This window comes from Delphinus delphis, chromosome 20 (assembly GCF_949987515.2).
Source record: "Delphinus delphis chromosome 20, mDelDel1.2, whole genome shotgun sequence".
NCBI lineage: Eukaryota > Metazoa > Chordata > Mammalia > Artiodactyla > Delphinidae > Delphinus > Delphinus delphis.
In genome coordinates, this window is record NC_082702.1 from 2,917,057 (window position 1) to 2,926,468 (window position 9,412).

Here is a 9,412-nt window from a genome sequence, read left to right on the forward strand (position 1 = left end):
ACATATCCCACATGCCGCGGAGCAGCCAAGCCCGTGCACCACAACCGCTGAGCCTGCGCTCTAGAGTCCGTGAGCCACAACTGCTGAGCCTGTGTGCTACAACTACTGAAGCCCGCGCACCTACAGCCCGTGCTCCACAACAAGGGAAGCCACTGCAGTGAGAAGTCCGCACACCGCAGCGAAGAGTAGCCCCTGCTCCCTGCAACTAGAGAAAGCCCCGAGCAACGAAGACCCAACGCAGCCAAAAATAAATAAGTAAAACAAATTTATATATATATATATATATATATATAAAAAGACATAGCTCATGTCATTTTCCTATTAATATTGTCCTATTTTACGGACTCGCCTGCTTTCTCCTTTAAGGTACCAACTCCTCCAGAGCCACGTGCAGGAATGTGTGTGAAGGACCCGGCTGGGGTGGGGGGCGGGGTCCTCAGAAAATGGCAGTGACTATTACAAGGCAGGAACAACGTGGCTCTATGCGTAGTCTCAGGACACAGAGCAGCTGGGCTCAACACTGGGATGAGTGACCCTGGAAAAGTCAGATGCCCTGAGTTTCAGATTGTTTATCTGTAAAATGGGGACAATGAGAGCACCGACTTCTTTAGAATTAAATGGGAATCTACGTAAGCCTCAGCTCAGGGCCTGGCACTTGTAAGCTCTTACCTTATCCTTAACACTATCAGTTAATAAGTGGCTCCCCAAACCCACTGCCTCAATCACTCAACAATCCTCTATCCGGGGATAGAGCTCAGGACCCTGTACTTGTAAAGGTCCCCAGGTGACCTGACGCAGCCAGTGTGGCCCAGATCTGTGGGCTGGCTCTGGGGGCCAATGGTACCGCAGAAACGCTCAGTTTTCGGTGTTGCAGGGTCTGGTTCAAGTCCCAGTTCTGCCACTTCCTCGTGAAAGTCCCGGAGCCCGTTTCACCAGCTTTCAAATGGGGACGATAATAAGGCGACACCATCAACTAGCTCGGGGACCGAGCAGGGGCTCGCGGGCCGGACTTACCTCCACCTTGGGCTGCCGGCACGTGGCTGGCGCACTCGGCGATTGCATCTGCTCGGTATTTCCCGGCACGCCAGACCCGCCCTGCCTTCCAGCCAGAAGGCTCTCCCTGGCCCCGAGGTCGCCAGCGCCCGCCTCAGTAACCCCCGGCTGAGACACCCCAGTCCCCGCCCCCCGCCGGGAACGCAGGTGGCGCGCGGCGCCCGCAGTCCGGCCGGAGCTCCCAGCCCAGCCGGAGCTCCCAGCCCCGGCCCCGAAACTGCCTCCCTTCCCCTCCCCTCCTCACGCCTCACCGTGGCGGCCACTATTCTTCGGAGGCACGGGCTCCGGCTTTCCGGCCCCTCGGCCCCGGCTCCAAAACTTCTGTTTTTCATTTGTCTCCCCAGGTTACATGAATCTCACAATCATAACCAATAGACCAGCCAAGTCAAAAACAGCTCTTCGACTTTTGGTTTTTTCATTATTTCTCTTTAGTTCTCCAATATCCAAGGCCCTCGAATTTTCTATGTCTCTGATTCAATTTCCTTTTTTTTTTTTTTTGCGGTACGCGGGCCTCTCGCTGCTGTGGCCTCTCCCGTTGTGGAGCACAGGCTCCGGACGCGCAGGCTCAGCGGCCTTGGCTCACGGGCCCAGCCGCTCCGCGGCAAGCGGGATCCTCCCCGACGGGGCACAAACCCGCGTCCCCTGCATCGGCAGGCGGACTCTCAACCACTGCGCCACCAGGGAAGCCCTCTTTTTTTTTTTTTTTTTTTTGAGGTGGACCATTTTTAAAGTCTTTATTGAATTTGTTACAATATTGCTTCTGTTTTTTGTTTTGGTTTTTTGGCTGCAAGGCATGTGGGATCTTAGCTCCCCGACCAGGGATTGAACTCTCACCCCCTGCATTGGAAGGCAAAGTCTTAACCACTGGACCACCAGGGAAGTCCCCTCCGATTCAATTTTAGAAAAATAGGGAGCCCCAGTTCAGCCTGGAAGAGTCCCGTTCTCCTAAAAGTTGAGAACCATGGAGATTTAATGAGGGAAGGTGCTGGATACACAACCTCTCTGTGAATTTAAATGCTTTTCACTGTAGTATATTCTTGCCAAAACAAAGGGGAAGACTTGACCATTTCTCATACCCCGCTCTCTTGTTCTTTAAGCACCCCAGACCTGTAGTAAGCTCTGAGAGGGGGAAATGAAGAAAAAGAAAGATCAGTGATAAGACTTCCTCACCCAGTCTGGTCCCTGGTCCTCCTGGTTGGTCCCCATCAAAGAACAGCTGTAGAAACTGAGACTTAAAGGCTGTGCCTGCCCCTTGATTGGCCATAGAATCTCTCCCTTCCCATTGGCTGGCGTAACTCTTGATTGACTAGTCTCCGAAGGTGATGTGAACCTGTTTGGGCTTGTTTTCCACCTCAGGTGGGAATGATCTTCCTTCATGCATCAGTGAATAATTCCTTCAGGAGGTGCTGACTCCTGGGTAGCCACAATGCTATTCATAGCTCTCTCTATATAATATCATCACTGGGCTTCTATGAACAATGTTCTCCCACTACCGTTGAGGGATAATTTGGAGACTGGTAACGGGAACCTTCTGCTTGTCATCTGAATATCTGACTTCTCCAATACTGTTCGCTTCCCGAGGGAGACTATCTTATGCATCTTCTCACCTTTCATAGCAGCACCTAAAATGAAGCATTCATAGATCAGGAAATCAATGAATATTCCCCAATAACTAGCTCTGGATGGAAAGGGCAGAAGTTAGAATTTGAAAATGCCTTTTTTTATTGTGATAAGAACACTTAACATGAGACCTATACTCTTACATGTTTGTGTTCAATACAGTAGTATTCACTATAGTCATGATTGTACAGCAGAACTCTAGAACTTAATCACCTTGCATAATCAAAAGTTTATACCCATTGAACGATAACCCCTGTCTTCCCCCTCCCTCCAGCCATTGGAAACCACCATTCTATTCTGGTTCTATGAATTTGGCTATTTTAGATACTTCATATGAGTGGAGTCATGCAGTATTTGTCCTTCTGTGGCTGGTTTATTTCACTGAGGATACTATCTTCCAGGTCCATCCGTGCTGTCGCATATGGCAGGATTTTCTTCAAAGGCTGAGTAATGTTCCATGGCAGGTGTCTCTTAATACCCCATTACTGTCATCATTGAAACTCGTGTGGACTCTGCCCCATCTTCATTCTAATCACCGTCACCCACCATTGACTCTCCTAATTGTCTCCACCACCCCAAACATTCATTGGATGCTAATGATGTAAGAGCCCTCCAGGTAAGGGCACTTCATGCAATATCTGATTGTCTTCAGCCCTCTGAAGTAGGTGGTATTATCACCCCACCCCTTTTCAAAGATGGTGGAGGCCAGAGTTGAGAACATCCCTACTTAGCCCAAATTTTAACCCTTCTGCTGAACTGCCTCCTAGGCAGCAGCAGTGGCAGTGGGATTTGGCGAGGGCTAGGCTGGATCAGTGGGCAGGTGTGGCTTAGTGTTGCTTAATGAGACTGAGCTGAGAGACTAATTGGTTCTTTTCTCTCCAAGGTCTTCATTATTCGTTAACCCAGACGCCCTCCACCAAAATTCTGACCTGACATCTTCATGCTGACTGTCTAAACCATCCTTGGCTGGACCACAGCTCACACATTAGAGAACTGTGTCTTGATTTCCTTTTGGGGGGATTTCCTGATAGCTGAAGGTTAAAATTTGTTAAGTACTTGAGTTTCAACGCTCATTCATCCAGGCTCTCTGTGTGGCTATTGGCAACTATCTTAACTTCTCTGTTATTTCCCTCCTCCGTAAAATGGAGATGGTGATGATGATGGTGATGGTAGTGAAGATGATTGTTGACAATGATTGTTGAGGATCTAAAAAAATATATACTATCAGCTTCAACAATCGTCATGATTACACTGTTCAGTAGACATTCACTGAATACCAACTTTTCATGTGAAACAATGATCTCTGTTTTTACATTTCTAATTGAAACATAATGTGCAGGTTTCAGGTGTACAGTGTGTTGATTTGCTACATTTATATATCACACAGTATGTTTATCGCTGTAGCATTAGCTAACATCTTTATCACACCACATATGTATCTTTTTATGTACAGTGGGAAGAATTAAGATCAACTCTTTAGAAAATTTGAAATTTATAATACAGTATTGTTGAATATAATCACTATGCTGTTCATTAGCTCTCCAGGACTGATTTATCTACTCTTCCCCAGTTTATACCCTTAAAAAACATATCTCCAGTTTCCTACGTACCAGCCTCTGGTAACCACCATTTTACTCGCTGTTTTTATGAACTTGGCTTTTTTATATTCCACAGATGAGTGATATTATACTGTACTTGTCTTGATTCATCTGATTCATTTCACTTAGCTGAATGTTCTCCAGGTTTGTCTATTTTGTCCCAAATGGCAGGATTCCCTTCAGTCTCATGGCTGAATAATATTCCATTGTGTATCCCACAACCTCTGTATCCATTTGTCTGTTGACACACACTTAGGTTGTTTCCATACTGTGACTATCGTTAATAATGCTGCCATAAACATGGGAGTGCAGATAGCCCTTCAAGCTCCTGGTTTCGTTTCCTTTACATATATAACCAGATGCAGAAATTGCTGTATCATATGGCAGTTCTATTTTTAATTTTGTGAAGAAACACCATATTGTTTTCCATAGTGGCTGCACTCATTTCCATTCACACCAACAGTGTATCAGGGTTCCATTTTCTTCACATCCTCACCAACACTTATTATCTTTCTCTTCTTGATGATAACCATTCTAAGAAGTGTGAGTTGATATTTATGTGCCTGTTGGCCAATTGGTAGTCTTCTTTGTAAAAAGGTCTATTCTGTTTCTCCTCCCTTTTTTTTTTTTTTTTTTTTTTTGCGGTACGCAGGCCTCTCACTGTTGTGGCCTCTCCCGTTGCGGAGCACAGGCCCCGGCCGCGCAGGCTCAGCGGCCGTGGCTCACGGGCCCAGCCGCTCCGTGGCATGTGGGATCTTCCCGGACTGGGGCACGAACCTGTGTCCTCTGCATCGGCAGGCGGACTCTCAACTGCTGTGCCACCAGGGAAGCCCTCTCCTCCCATTTTTATATTGGATTGTTTGTTGTTGCTATGGAGTTGTATGAGTTCTTTGTATGTTTTGGCTATGAGCCCATTATCAGATACGTGATTAGCAACTATTTTCTCCCATTCGTTAGGATGCCTTTTAATTTTGTTGTGGATTTCCTTCACTTTGCAGAAGCTTTTTAGTTTGATGTGGTCCCACCTGTTGAATTTTGCTTTTGTTGCTTTTGCTTTTGGTGTCAGGTCTTGGCAATGATTTTTGAATCTATGTCAAGGAGATTACCACCTGTGTTTTCTTCTAGGAGTTTTAGTTTCAAGTCTTACAATCAAGTCTTTAATCCATTTTAAATTAGTTTTTGTGTGTTGTGTAATAGAGGTGGAGTCTCATTCTTTTGCACGTGGCCGTCCAGTTTATCCAGCACAGTTTATTGAAGGTACTGTCCTTTTCCTGTTATACATTCTTGGCTCATGTACCATACATTTATTGACATATTTGTGTGGGTTTACTTCTGGGCTGTCTCCTCTATTCCACTGATCTATGTTTCTGTCTTTTTGTTGACATGATACCGTTTTAATTACTATAGCTTTCTAAGATAGTTTGAAATCAGGGAGGGCAATGCCTCCAGCTAACTCTTATTTCTCAAGACTGCTTTGGCTATTTGGGGTCTTTTCTGGTTCCTTACAAATTTTAGGTTTATTTGTTCTACTGCTGTGAAAAATGCCATTGGACTTTTGATAGGGATTGCTCTGAAAGAAAGTTATTTTTTAAATTATTGTTTTGAATTAATTACAAATAATAATACTTTTATCACTTACCCCAACCGTTAACACTTTACTGCATGTGATCTGTCAACCAGTTTCTCTATATTTTATCTCATTATCACTAGATTTTTTTCTGAACCACCTGAGAGCAATTGTCTGATGAGCTTCACACTATCCCTAAATTCTCTAGTGTGATCTTCTCTGCAATGAAGACGCTCTCCTACACAACAAACACGCTGCACTTCGATTTAGTAAACTAATGTAGATATAACACAACTGTTATGTTCTTGTTCAAGTGACCATAATATGTTCCTCCAAGTTAAAAAATTACCCATTTGTTTATCATTGTCATTAAAGCATACAAGTGTACACTGAGCTACCTGAGATCTTGTGTTCCTAATATTAACTCAACCAAACAATCAGTTGGATCCTTTCACCATGTTTCTTTCTTTCCTGAGTTCTGTAACAGGTAAGATAATGATCAGAAGAAAATTGAACAAACATATTGGAAGTCACTTGCAAGTTTAGGAACAAGATCTAGGTTATGAAAGTTAACCAACATCTAAAAGAAGAGGTCAATTCCAATATTGAATGCTCATCAATTAACACATTAAAAATTAGTTTTGGATTATTAAAATTCTGATTTATGGTCTCTAAGAGGATCCATAGTTTTCTTTTTTTAATTTCTATTTTATATTGGACTATAGTTGATTTACAGTGTGTGTTAGTTTCAGGTGTACAGCAGTGTGATTCAGTTATACGTATACATGTATCTATTCTTTTTCAAATTATTTTCCCATTTAGAATATTGATCAGAGTTCCCTGTGCTATACAGTAGGTCCTTGTTGGTTATCTATTGATATTTTAAGAGGATCCATATTTTTCCATTCGAACGTTTTAAAATGTGTGAACACAAAACAAATCTCACTAGCCACAAGGACCCATAATTGACTCCTATGTGCTTTTCTGGGTTTTTTTGTTTGTTTAAGATTTTTGAGGTGGACCATTTTTAAAGTCTTTATTGAATGTGTTACAATACTGCTTCTGTTTTATGTTTTGTTTTTTTGGCCAAGAGGCATGTGAGATCTTAGGTCCCCAACCAGGGATTGAACCCACACCCCCTGCATTGGAAGGTGACGTCTTAACCTCTGGACCACCAGGGAAGTCCCCTATATTCATTTTTGGAGGACAAAAGTTATTTTTGGTCTCCAGGAGATTTTAGAGAAATTGGAGTACCTCAGTTCTCAGAGAAGAGACATTTAGGGAGAGTTCATTACCATGAGTTGATTTGAAGAAACAAAGACAGGCACAGTGGCTTAGAACTCAGAATGTGGGTAAATGTGAAGATATGGAATCCAGTGACAATGTCAATAAAGGAAAGGTTTCCAATGTCCAAGTCAGAAAAATCCCAGAAATCTGCAGTATTCAAGAGCCCCCCAGGTGACTCTATTTCTGTGAATGTGGACAAGGAATATTTCCCAGAGCTCGAGCCCCCCAGGTAAAGGGTGGTAAAGGTGCATGTGGTTGTGTGTAGATTTTATTTAATTAATTTTTATTGGAGTATGGTTGATTTACAATGTTGTGTTAGTTTCTGCTGTACAGCAAAGTGAATCAGTTATACATACACATATATCCACTCTTTCTTAGATTCTTTTCCCATATAGGTCATTACAGAGTATTGAGTAGAGTTGTCTGTGCTATACAGTAGCTCCTTATTAGTTATCTGTTTTATATATAGTAGTGTGTATATGTCAGTCCCAATCTCCCAATTTAGCCCTCCCCCTACCTTTCCCCTTTGGTAACCGTAAGTTTGATTGCTACATCTGTGAGTCTATTTCTGTTTTGTAAATAAGTTCATTTGTACCATTTTTTTAGATATATTAAGTGATAAGCATATAAATGATATCATACGATATTTGTCTTTCTCTGTCTGACTTACTTCACTTAATATTATACTCTCTAGGTCCATCCATGTTGCTGCAAATGGCATTACTTTGTTCTTTTTTTATGGCTGAGTAGTATTCCATTGTATACATGTACCACATCTCTTATCCATTCATCTGTTTATGGACATTTAGGTTGCTTCAATGTCCTGGGTATTGTAAATAGTGCTACCATGAACGAAGGCCAGTGTGTGTAGATTTAAGTCCTGTGGAGACTCTGAGCCTGAGGGCTGCCGCATGTACCTCCCTCCCTGACCTGAACTCAGGGAAATAATGCCTGATGCAGACCCTAACCCTCAGAGCTCAGCTACATGTCTAATGTGCTGAAGTCTGGACGTCAGGCCAGACCTCCCAAGCTCAGTGGAGGGTGACCAGTGCTTGCTCCGTATGCCTCTCTTCCTGGGAACTCCTCTGATGGGCCGTGTCATCAGTGGTGGATGCCTCGGGTGTGAATGGGGTGTGATGAGTGTGCTTCGGCGGGCATTCCAGTCTGCAACTTCATGGTGAGAGAAAACGAGTCCTCTGTTTTCTAAGTGAGTTTACTTTTTGAGAGAGCAAGGTCCCATAATGAAGTAATTTGTTAATTCAGCAAGTGTAGTCTGAGGCCGACTCAATGCCAGGCATCGTGCGTGCACTTAGGGACCCTGCACTGAATATCTGCCCTGGGAGCAGTAGGCTGTACTTGGATCTATAGGACACGGCTGGAGGAATGACTGTGTTTTCATTTTCTGTATTCATTACAGCTTCACAGGCTGCATGAATGGTGAGTTCTCCCCCATGGACTTGTTGAACCTCTCAGGTTCTGCCAAGCTTTTACCACAGGTGGGTCTGTTATCGAGTCCAAGCTCGCTCTGCTAACGGCACGACTAGGCCAATAAATACGAGACGAGGTGTTGAGGTGGGGAATACGACTTTATTTGGAAAGCTGGCAGACCGAGAAGATGGCGGACCAGTGTCTCAAAATAACCATCTTATAGGGGTTTGGGTGCCAGTTTCTTTCATAGTACAGAGAGGGGGAGGAGATGAGGAAGTAAAGTAAAAAGAACATAAGGTTTGCAAATATCTCCGGGAATGGCCAGCCTCCGGGAGAGGATGTGTTAATTTCTTCTTTCTTTCTTTTCTTTTTTTTTTTTTTTAAATTTCTTCTTTCTTGCGACCATCCATAGGTGGAACAGGGTCCGGATGTTTCCTTGAACAAAGGCACTTTGTTTAGGCAGAGGGCAGGGTTCCCCGAGGCAGGCTATTATGTACAGATAGTATCCTTTCAGTGAACAAAAGCAAATGAGAAGCAAAGGTTAAAGTAAAAGAAACAGATCCAATATGTAGTCAGTTTTTCTTCCCTGTTACCAGTCCAGCTGGGATGAAGAATTTCTGAGTCTAGACCTGCAATGTCCAACAGAAATAGAACATGACCCCCAGATATAATTATAAATCTTCCTGCAGTCACAGTAAAGAAAATGAAGGGGAAAAAAACCTCTAGCTTACTTTCATATCCTAAATATTGTCATTTCAAGCTGTAATCGACTCTGAATAGTTCTTGACAAGATAGTTTACATCCTCTCTGTCTTACTACATTTTTGAAATCCAGTATGTATGTTACGCCCACAACATCT